This window comes from Rutidosis leptorrhynchoides, chromosome 3 (genome assembly GCF_046630445.1).
Source record: "Rutidosis leptorrhynchoides isolate AG116_Rl617_1_P2 chromosome 3, CSIRO_AGI_Rlap_v1, whole genome shotgun sequence".
Lineage (NCBI taxonomy): Eukaryota > Viridiplantae > Streptophyta > Magnoliopsida > Asterales > Asteraceae > Rutidosis > Rutidosis leptorrhynchoides.
This window is the reverse complement of record NC_092335.1, coordinates 583,445,935-583,456,836: the sequence shown is the minus strand read 5'-3', so window position 1 is coordinate 583,456,836 and position 10,902 is coordinate 583,445,935.

Genomic DNA, 10,902 nt, shown 5'->3' with positions numbered 1-10,902 from the left:
TAGTCATTCATGACATAATCAAGAGTGGAATCTCATGCTAGTTCCTATTGGTATATACTCATAGTAAGTACGTTTTGAAGCTGTGTATAATACGGGTAAGAATACGACTAGAATTCTTGATGAAAGAAAAGAATGGAAAAGTAACTGTAACCATTTTCGTTAAGTATGAGTGTTTTTATATATGTCTTGAAGTCTTCCAAAAGTATTTTAATACATCTAAATACACTACATGTATATACATTTTAACTGAGTCGTTAAGTCATCGTTAGTCGTTACATGTAAGTGTTGTTTTGAAACCTTTAAGTTAACGATCTCAATTAATGTTGTTAACCCATTGTTTATTATATCTAATGAGATGTTAAATTATTATATTATCATGATATTATGATATATTAATATATCTTAATATGATATATATACATTTAAATGTCGTTACAACGATAATCGTTACATATATGTCTCGTTTCGAAATCCTTAAGTTAGTAGTCTTGTTTATATGTATATAACTCATTATTAATATACTTATGGAGATACTTACTTATCATAATCTCATGTTAACCATATGTAAATCCATATATATATATCGTCATGTCGTTTTTACAAGTTTTAACGTTCGTGAATCGCCGGTCAACTTGGGTGGCCAATTGTCTATATGAAACATATTTCAATTAATCAAGTCTTAACAAGTTTGATTGCTTAACATGTTGGAAACATTTAATCATGTAAATATCAATCTCAATTAATATATATAAACATGGAAAAGTTCGGGTCACTACAATATCGACCCATCTATATATATATATTGCGGAACAACCATAGACACTCTATATGTGAATGTTGGAGTTAGCTATACAGGGTTGAGGTTGATTCCAAAATATATATAGTTTGAGTTGTGATCAATACTGAGATACGTATACACTGGGTCGTGGATTGATTCAAGATAATATTTATCGATTTATTTCTGTACATCTAACTGTGGACAACTAGTTGTAGGTTACTAACGAGGACAGCTGACTTAATAAACTTAAAACATCAAAATGTATTAAAAGTATTGTAAATATATTTTGAACATACTTTGATATATATGTATATATTGTTATAGGTTCGTGAATCAACCAGTGGCCAAGTCTTACTTCCCGACGAAGTAAAAATCTGTGAAAGTGAGTTATAGTCCCACTTTTAAAATCTAATATTTTTGGGATGAGAATACATGCTGGTTTTATAAATGATTTACAAAATAGACACAAGTACGTGAAACTACATTCTATGGTTGAATTATCGAAATCAAATATGCCTCTTTTTATTAAGTCTGGTAATCTAAGAATTAGGGAACAGACACCCTAATTGACGCGAATCCTAAAGATAGATCTATTGGGCCTAACAAACCCCATCCAAAGTACCGGATGCTTTAGTACTTCGAAATTTATATCATATCCGAAGGGTGTCCCGGAATGATTGGGATATTCTTATATATGCATCTTGTTAATGTCGGTTACCAGGTGTTCACCATATGAATGATTTTTATCTCTATGTATGGGATGTATATTGAAATATGAAATCTTGTGGTCTATTGTTACGATTTGATATATATAGGTTAAACCTATAACTCACCAACATTTTTGTTGACGTTTAAAGCATGTTTATTCTCAGGTGAATACTAAGAGCTTTCGCTGTTGCATACTAAAATAAGGACAAGATTTGGAGTCCATGTTTGTATGATACTGTGTAAAAACTGCATTCAAGAAACTGATTTCGATGTAACATATTTGTATTGTAAACCATTATGTAATGGTCGTGTGTAAACAGGATATTTTAGATTATCATTATTTGATAATCTACGTAAAGCTTTTTAAACCTTTATTTATGAAATAAAGGTTATGGTTTGTTTTAAAAATGAATGCAGTCTTTGAAAAACGTCTCATATAGAGGTCAAAACCTCGCAACGAAATTAATTAATATGGAACGTTTTTAATCAATAAGAACGGGACATTTCAGTTGGTATCAGAGCGTTGGTCTTAGAGAACCAGAATTTTGCATTAATGTGTCTTATCGAGTTTGTTAGGATGCATTAGTGAGTCTGGACTTCGACCGTGTTTACTTGAAAAATGATTGCTTAACAAATTTGGTTGGAAACTATATATTTTTAACATTTGAATATTATGTGATATATTAATCTCTTAACGCGTTTGATATTATGTGATAGATGTCTACCTCTAGAACAAGTCCCATTGACTCACCTAATAATAATGAAGAGTCAAATGTAAATTCGAATGATTCGTGGACTGATTCACAAGTTCCCGAAGAGGAATCGAAAGAAGAATTGGAACCGGAAGAAGAATTGGAACCGGAGGAGGAGGAACCGGAAGAAGAAATAGAACCGGTGGGAGAAATAATAAAACGGTTAAGTAAAAGAAAATCCTCAACCAACCGACCAAGGTTAATTATGGTCAACGGTGTTTCCGCCAAGGAAGCAAAATATTGGGAGGATTACCAATTCTCCGATGAATCGGATCCCGACGAGGATTCCGATGATGTTATAGAAATTACCCCAACTGAATTTAAAAAGGCAAAAGAGAACAATAAGGGAAAGGGCATAAAAATAGAGAAATCTGATTCCAACCCCGATGAACTTTATATGTATCGTCAACACCCGTATTTCTTAAGTTGTAACAATAACCCGAGAACCTCTAAACCACCAGGTTTTTCTAGACCAATGTGGAAAATGACGGCTCGTATTAGGGGAACATCATATATCCCTAAAAACTTAGCAAAAAGAACCAAGTTCGAAAAAGAAGAAACGAGTGAGTCGGAATAAGATAGTTGTATTTGTGCGGTGTAATATATGTAATACAGTGTGCTTATGCTTTACGATATATGTAAAAAATTACTTGTATTAATAAGTATCTTTTATGAATCTAACTCTTGTCTATTTTACATTATAAAAATACAAAATGGATAGACAACCCAATATTTTAGAAGACTTACCCGGAGACATGATTGATGAAATCTTGTCTAGAGTCGGTCAGAATTCCTCGGCACTACTATTTATGGCAAAATTAGTTTGTAAGACATTCGAAGAACGTTCCAAGAATGCCTTGGTTTATAAAAGGCTTTCGTTTGAAAGATGGGGGATATCACATTGGGAAACCCATAAGTTACGATGTGTTTACTTTGACGCATATATTGCGGGGAACCCAAATGCTATTTTACGCAACGGGTTAAGAAATTATTTTGACTTAATATATCCGAATATACGACTTCGTGATTTAGAAAAAGCGGCTAACATGCAACATAAAGAAGCATGTTATGCTTACGGGTTAGTAATGTTCGCTTCTCACCAAAGTGAGAACAAGAACATCAGGCTACAACTATTAAACAAAACATTCCCACAAGTGAAACCGTTTCAGCTTCTAATTCTATCTCAGGTATGAATAGATCTAAGTTAATTATTGTAACTGTTGAACAAGATATCAAGCTACGAATGAAGAAGGCGGCCTTAGTAATCGACAGAGAACCCATTGATGTTGTCAAATTAATTAATTGGTTAAGAAGCAGATTTATTTCCATTAAGTCGATTTCAACCTGGGAATATATGGATACATTGTTGAATGTAACGATGATGAAAGCTTCAAAGGATTGATTATGGGTCCAACCCTAAATCAATTGGAGTTTCTTTTAGTTCAACCCATGGAAAACAGATGTCTCAAATTTTCAAGATTTGTTCGATTAGAGGTTAAAGGATGTCCAATAGAATGCTCTTCAATCGATTCACTAAACTTGATTATAGGTGAGTGTGGCGGCCAAGTGGTCCATGTGGATCCGAAATCAACACAACTAAAAAACGCAGAATCATTGTTAGTTTTGGCAGAAATTAATGACCCCGCACCCATCAATCGTAAGTTTATCGTTTTTGTTTCACAAATAGAATCTTGCAAAGTATGGGTGCAAGAGATTAAAGAAAGAGATGGCTTGGAGGATATATCCGACTCTACCATTGATGAGTATAATTTGTCAATTCAAAAGTTTTCGAATCCTAGACCTGAATTGATAAATAACAAGAGTGGTGGTGAAGCAGAAGGATTTCAAAATCCATCATCTTCGGTTGATATTATTTCTCCAACCAGATAACCTTACTCCGGTGAAGTTTTGGAAGATGGTGAAGTTGCCTGTGATGATTCTATTAGTGAAACATTGGGTACCACAAGTGTGCACTTTAATTCTCCCTCTTCTAAACTTGGTAATGAAACAAACAATGATGTTCCCCTTTCACCAACAAGGGTGGTTTCAGAATTGGCAGAGAAAGCAAAAAGGGTATGTACACATCAGAATACATATTCAAATATACCAAATATAGAATATAGATAAGGTTGACCACGGGAATTATGTTTTGGTTTTGGACTTGGATTCTTGTTCCCAAGTTGACATGGTTGACTTAGGTGAAAAGAACTTTCCCCCTTTTCTACTACTAATCAAAAATGAAATGTGCCGTTCATATCAATTATAAACGTTTCATATTAATTGGTTTTGTTGTGAGGTTTTGGCTTCTATATGAGACGTTTTTCAAAGACTGCATTCGTTTTTAAAACAAATCATAACCTTTATTTTATCGATAAAGGTTTATTAGTCATAACAAAGATTATCAAGTGATGATAATCTAAAATACACTTTTTCACACGTCCGTTACATAATGGATTACAATAATATTATACAACAATTTATTTTCCGAATGCAGTTTTTAAACAATATTATACAAGCATGCCGACTCCAAATCTTGTCTTTAACTAGCATGCACCAACGGAAGCTCTTAATAATCACCTGAGAATAAACATGCTTAAAATATCAACAAAAATGTTGGTGAGTTATAGGTTTAGCATATATATATATATATATATATATATATATATATATATATATATATATATATATATATATATATATATATATATATATATATATATATATATATATCAAATTGTAATAATAGACCACAAGATTTTCATATTTATAATCAGTTTCTCTCGTCTGCATAAAGATAAAATCATTCATATGAATTAAACACCTGGTAACCGACATTAACTTTAATGCATAGAATATCCCCAAACAGAACCTCTCGTCTGTATAATAATAATCTCAAAGTACTAAAGTCATCCATAACCTGAATGGGGGTTGTTAGGTCCAATAGATCTATCTTTAGGATTCGCGTCAATTAGGAACAGAACCTCTCGTCTGCCTAATTCTTAGGTTACCAAGCTAAAAGGGGTGATATTCAGTTTAATAATCCAATCATAGAATGTAGTTTTAAGTTGTTGACATTTTAAGTTGTTAAATTAGCAGTCCAACGTTAGTAGTCCTCAATTAGTAGTTCACAGTTAATAGTACAGAAATAAATCGATATATATTATCTCAAATCAATCCACGACCCAGTGTATACAAGTCTCAGACTCGATCACAACTCAATGTATATATATTATTTTAGAATCAACCTCAACCCTGTATAGCTAACTCGAACATTACCGCATATGGAGTGTTTATGATTGTTCCAAATAATATATATAGATGACGTCGACATGATATGTCAAAACATTGTATACGTGTCTATGGTCTATCAAGATTACATAATATATGTTAGAATACATGTATAATACAATATAAATTATGGCTAATATTGGTTTGTTACAAAGTTTCACGTAGCTAAAATAAGCAAAAATATCCAATTTTGTTTTACCCATAACTTCTTCGTTTTAAATCCGTTTTGAGTGAATCAAGTTTCTATGGTTTCATAATGAACTGAAATTTATGAAACTAAACAGAAAAAGTATAAGTTTATAGTCAGAAATACAGGTTACAAGTCGTTTATGTAAGAGGAAGTCATTTCCGTCGAAAGAACGACATCTTGATGACCATTTTGAAAAAAACATACTTCCACTTTGAGTTTAACCATGATTTTTGGATATAGTTTCATGTTCATAAGAAAATCATTTTCCCAGAAGAACAACTTTTAAATCAAAGTTTATCATAGTTTTTAATTATCTAACCCAAAACAGCCCCCGGTTTCACTACGACGGCGTATGTCCGTTTTTACGGTGTTCTTCGTGTTTTCAGGTTTTAAATCATTAAGTTAGCATATCATATAGATATAGAACATTTGCTTAGTTGATTTTAAAAGTTAAGTTAGGAGGATTAACTTGGTTTGCGAACAAGTTTAGAATTAAATAAACTATGTTCTAGTGATTACAAGTTTAAATCTTCGAATAAGATAGTTATATATATATATATATATATATATATATATATATATATATATATATATATATATATATATATATATATATATATATATATATATATATATATATATATATATATATATATGAATCGAATGATGTTATGAACATCATCACTACCTCAAGTATAGTAGGTAAACCTACTGAAAATGATGAGAAATTAACTTGAGCTTCAAAGGATCTTTGATGGCTTGGAAGTTCTTGAAGTAGAATCATGACACGAAAACAAGTTCAAGTAAGATTACTACTTGAATTAAGATTGTTATAGTTATAGAAATTTAATTAAAGTTTGAATATGAGTATTACCTTGAATTAAAAAGAAAAAAAATTACTGAGATAATTTGGATGATCCTGATCTTTCAAGTGTTCTTGGAGTAGGTAATTAGAGAGGATTTGTATGTGAAATTATAGAATGGAAATGATGTAGTAAATGATGGTGGTGGTGGCGTGATTTTATCATGGAAACAAAGGCTCCTCATTTTGTTATTTTGTGAAATAATTCATACTTGAAGACAAGTAATGGTTCCCACATATTGGTTAATCATTTAAGGCTGCTAAGAGCTGATCACTGAAGTGTATATACCAATAGTATATACATATAGAAGCTGAGCTGATCATTGAAGTGTATATACCAATAGTATATACATATAGAAGCTGAGTATTGTACGAGTATGAATACGGATTAAATACGAGTAAATAGTGTTTACTGTAGCAAATAGTATTTTGCTGTAGCAAATAGTATTTTACTGTAGCAAAGCGACAAATTAATGTAGTAAATAGTATTTTACTGTAGCAAATAGTGTTTTACTGTAGCAAATAGTGTTTTACTTGTACATCTTTGATTTAATTGTATTTCTTCTTATATAGATATATAAAATAAAAACTTACATCATAAAAAAAATAAAAATAAAAAGATTATATAATTATCACAAGTTATGACGTTCGTGAATCATCAGGCAAACTGGGTGGTCAATTGTCTACATAAACTCATTTCAACTAATGAAGTCTTAACAAGTTTGATTGCTTAACATGTTGGAAACATTTATTCATGTAAATATTAATCTCATATAATATATAATCATGGAAAAAGTTCGGGTCTCTACAGTACCTACCCGTTAAATAAATTTCGTCCCAAAATTTCAGGTAGTAGGAGATGTTGGCGTATCTTCTGGAAATAAGTGTGGGTATTTCTTCTTCATCTGATCTTCACGCTCCCAGGTGAACTCGGGTCCCCTACTAGCATTCCATCGAACCTTAACCATTGGTATCTTGTTTTGCTTAAGTCCTTTAACCTTACGATCCATTATTTTGACGGGTTCTTCAATGAATTGAAGTTTTTCATTGATTTGGATTTCGTCTAAATGAATAGTGAGATCTTCTTTGGCTAAACATTTCTCCAGATTCGATACGTGAAAAGTATCATGTACGTCGGCGAGTTGTTGAGGTAATTCAAGTCGGTAAGCTACTGTTCCGACACGATCTATAATCTTGAATGGTCCAATGTACCTTGGATTCAGTTTCCCCCGTTTACCAAATCGAACAACACCTTTCCAATGTGATACCTTAAGCATGACCATGTCACCAATTTCAAATTCTATATCTTTTCTTTTACTGTCCGCGTAGCTCTTTTGTCGACTTTGGGCGATTTTCAATCGTTGTTGAATTTGAATGATTTTCTGGGTAGTTTTTTGGATTATTTCTGGACCCATAATTTGTCTATCCCCCACTTCATTCTAACAAATCGGAGACCTGCACTTTCTACCATAAAGTGCCTCAAACGGTGTCATCTCAATACTCGAGTGGTAACTGTTGTTGTAGGAAAATTCTGCTAGCGGTAGATGTCGATCCCAACTGTTTCCAAAATCAATAACACATACTCGTAGCATGTATTTAAGAGTCTGTATCGTCCTTTCACTCTACCTATCGGTTTGTGGATGATATGCAGTACTCATATCTAGACGAGTTCCCAATGCTTGTTGTAACGTTTGCCAAAACCTTGAAACAAATCTACCGTCCCTATCAGAGATAATAGAGATTGGTATTCCGTGTCTGGAGACAACTTCCTTCAAGTATAGTCGTGCTAATTTTTCCATTTTATCATCTTCTTGGATTGGTAGAAAGTGTGCTGATTTGATGAGACGATCCACTATTACCCAAATAGTATCATAACCACTTGCAGTCCTTGGCAAGTTAGTAATGAAATCCATGGTAATGTTTTCCCATTTCCATTCAGGGATTTCAGGTTGTTGAAGTAGACCTGATGGTTTCTGATGTTCAGCTTTAACCTTAGAACACGTCAAACATTCTCCTACGTATTTAGCAATATCAGCTTTTATATCCGGCCACCAAAATTGTTTCTTGAGATCTTGGTACATCTTTTCCGCTCCGGGATGTATTGAATATCGGGTTTTATGTGCTTCCCTAAGTACCATTTCTCTCATATCTCCAAACTTTGGTACCCAAATTCTTTCAGCCCTATACAGGGTTCCGTCTTCCCGAATATTAAGATGTTTCTCCGATCTTTTGGGTATTTCATTCTTCAAATTCCCTTCTTTCACAACTCCTTGCTGTGCCTCTTTTATTCGAGTGGTAAGGTTAGTATGAATAATTATATTCATAGCTTTTACTCGAATAGGTTCTTTGTCCTTTCTACTTAAGGCGCCGGCTACCACATTTGCCTTCCCCGGGTGGTAACGAATCTCAAAATCATAATCATTTAACAGCTCAATCCACCACGTTGCCTCATGTTCAGTTGTTTTTTGATCAAATATATGTTGGAGACTTTTGTGATCGGTATATATGGTACATTTGACCCCATATAGATAGTGCCTCCATATCTTTAATGCAAAAACAATAGCGCCCAATTCTAAATCATGAGTCATATAATTCTGCTCATGAATCTTCAATTGTCTGGATGCATAAGCAATTACCTTCTTTCGTTGCATTAAAACACAACCGAGACCTTGCTTTAAAGCGTCACAATAAATCACAAAATCATCATTCCCTTCAGGTAATGACAATATAGGTGATGTAGTTAACTTTTTCTTCAACAATTGAAACGCTTTTTCTTGTTCATCCTTCCATTCAAATTTCTTCCCTTTATGCGTTAAAGCAGTCAAGGGTTTTGCTATTTTGGAAAAATCTTGGATGAATCTTCTGTCCTAACCAGCCAATTCTAAAAATTGACGTATCTGCGTCGGAGTTTTCGGTGTTTCCCATTTCTCAACGGTTTCAATCTTTGCCGGATCCACCTGAATACCTTTTTTGCTCACTATGTGACCTTGGAATTGAACTTCTTTCAACCAAAATGCACACTTTAAAAACTTAGCGTGCAGTTTTTCTTTCCTCAGTAATTCTAGCACTTTTCTCAAATGTTCTCCGTGCTCTTGATCATTCTTTGAGTAAATAAGTATGTCATCAATGAAAACAATGACAAACTTGTCAAAATATGGTCCACACACTCGGTTCATGAGGTCCATGAACATAGCTGGTGCGTTAGTTAATCTAAATGGCATAACCATAAACTCATAATGACCGTAACGCGTCCTAAAAGCAGCCTTTGGGATATCCTCCTCCTTCACCCGCATTTGATGATACCCAGAACGTAAATCAATTTTCGAATAAACTGACGAACCTTGAAGTTGATCAAATAAGTCATCGATTCTCGGTAGTAGATAATGGTTCTTGATGGTAGCTTTATTCAACTCTCGGTAGTCGATACACAATCTAAATGTACCATCTTTCTTCTTGACAAACAAAATAGGAGCTCTCCATGGTGATGTGCTTGGTCGAATGAAACCACGTTCCAAAAGTTCTTGTAATTGACTTTGTAATTCCTTCATTTTGCTGGGTGCGAGTCTGTAAGGAGCACGAGCTATTGGTGCAGCTCCTGGTACAAGGTCTATTTGAAATTCAACGGATCGGTGTGGAGGTAGTCCCGGTAATTCTTTCGAAAATACATCGGGAAATTCTTTTGCGACGGGAACATTACTGATGTTCTTTTCTTCGGGTTTGACTTCCTCGATGTGTGCTAAAATGACATAGCAACCTTTTCTTATTAGTTTGTGCACCTTCAAACTACTAATAAGATTTAACTTCGCGTTGCTCTTTTCTCCGTACACCATTAAGGGTTTTCCTTTTTCGCGTACAATGCGAATCGCATTTTTGTAACATACAACCTCTGCTCTCTCCTTTTTCAACCAGTCCATGCTAATTATCACATCAAAACTCCCTAACTCTACTGGTATCAAATTAATCTTAAATGTTTCACCAACCAGTTTAATTTCTCGATTTTGACATATTTTATCCGCCGTAATAAACTTACCGTTTGCTAATTCGAGTAAAAACTTATTATCCAAAGGCGTTAACGGACAACTTAATTTGGCACAAAAATCTCTACTCATATAGCTTCTATCCGCACCCGAATCAAATAAAACATAAGCAGGTTTATCGTCAATAAGAAACGTACCCGTAACAAGCTCCGGGTCTTCTTGCGCTTCTATCGCATTAATATTGAAGACTCTTCCTCGTCCGTGACCACTAGTAGTCCCTTGGTTTAGACACATATTTTTGTAATGTCCCTTCTTCCTGCATCCGAAACAAGTAATGTGAAATGTCC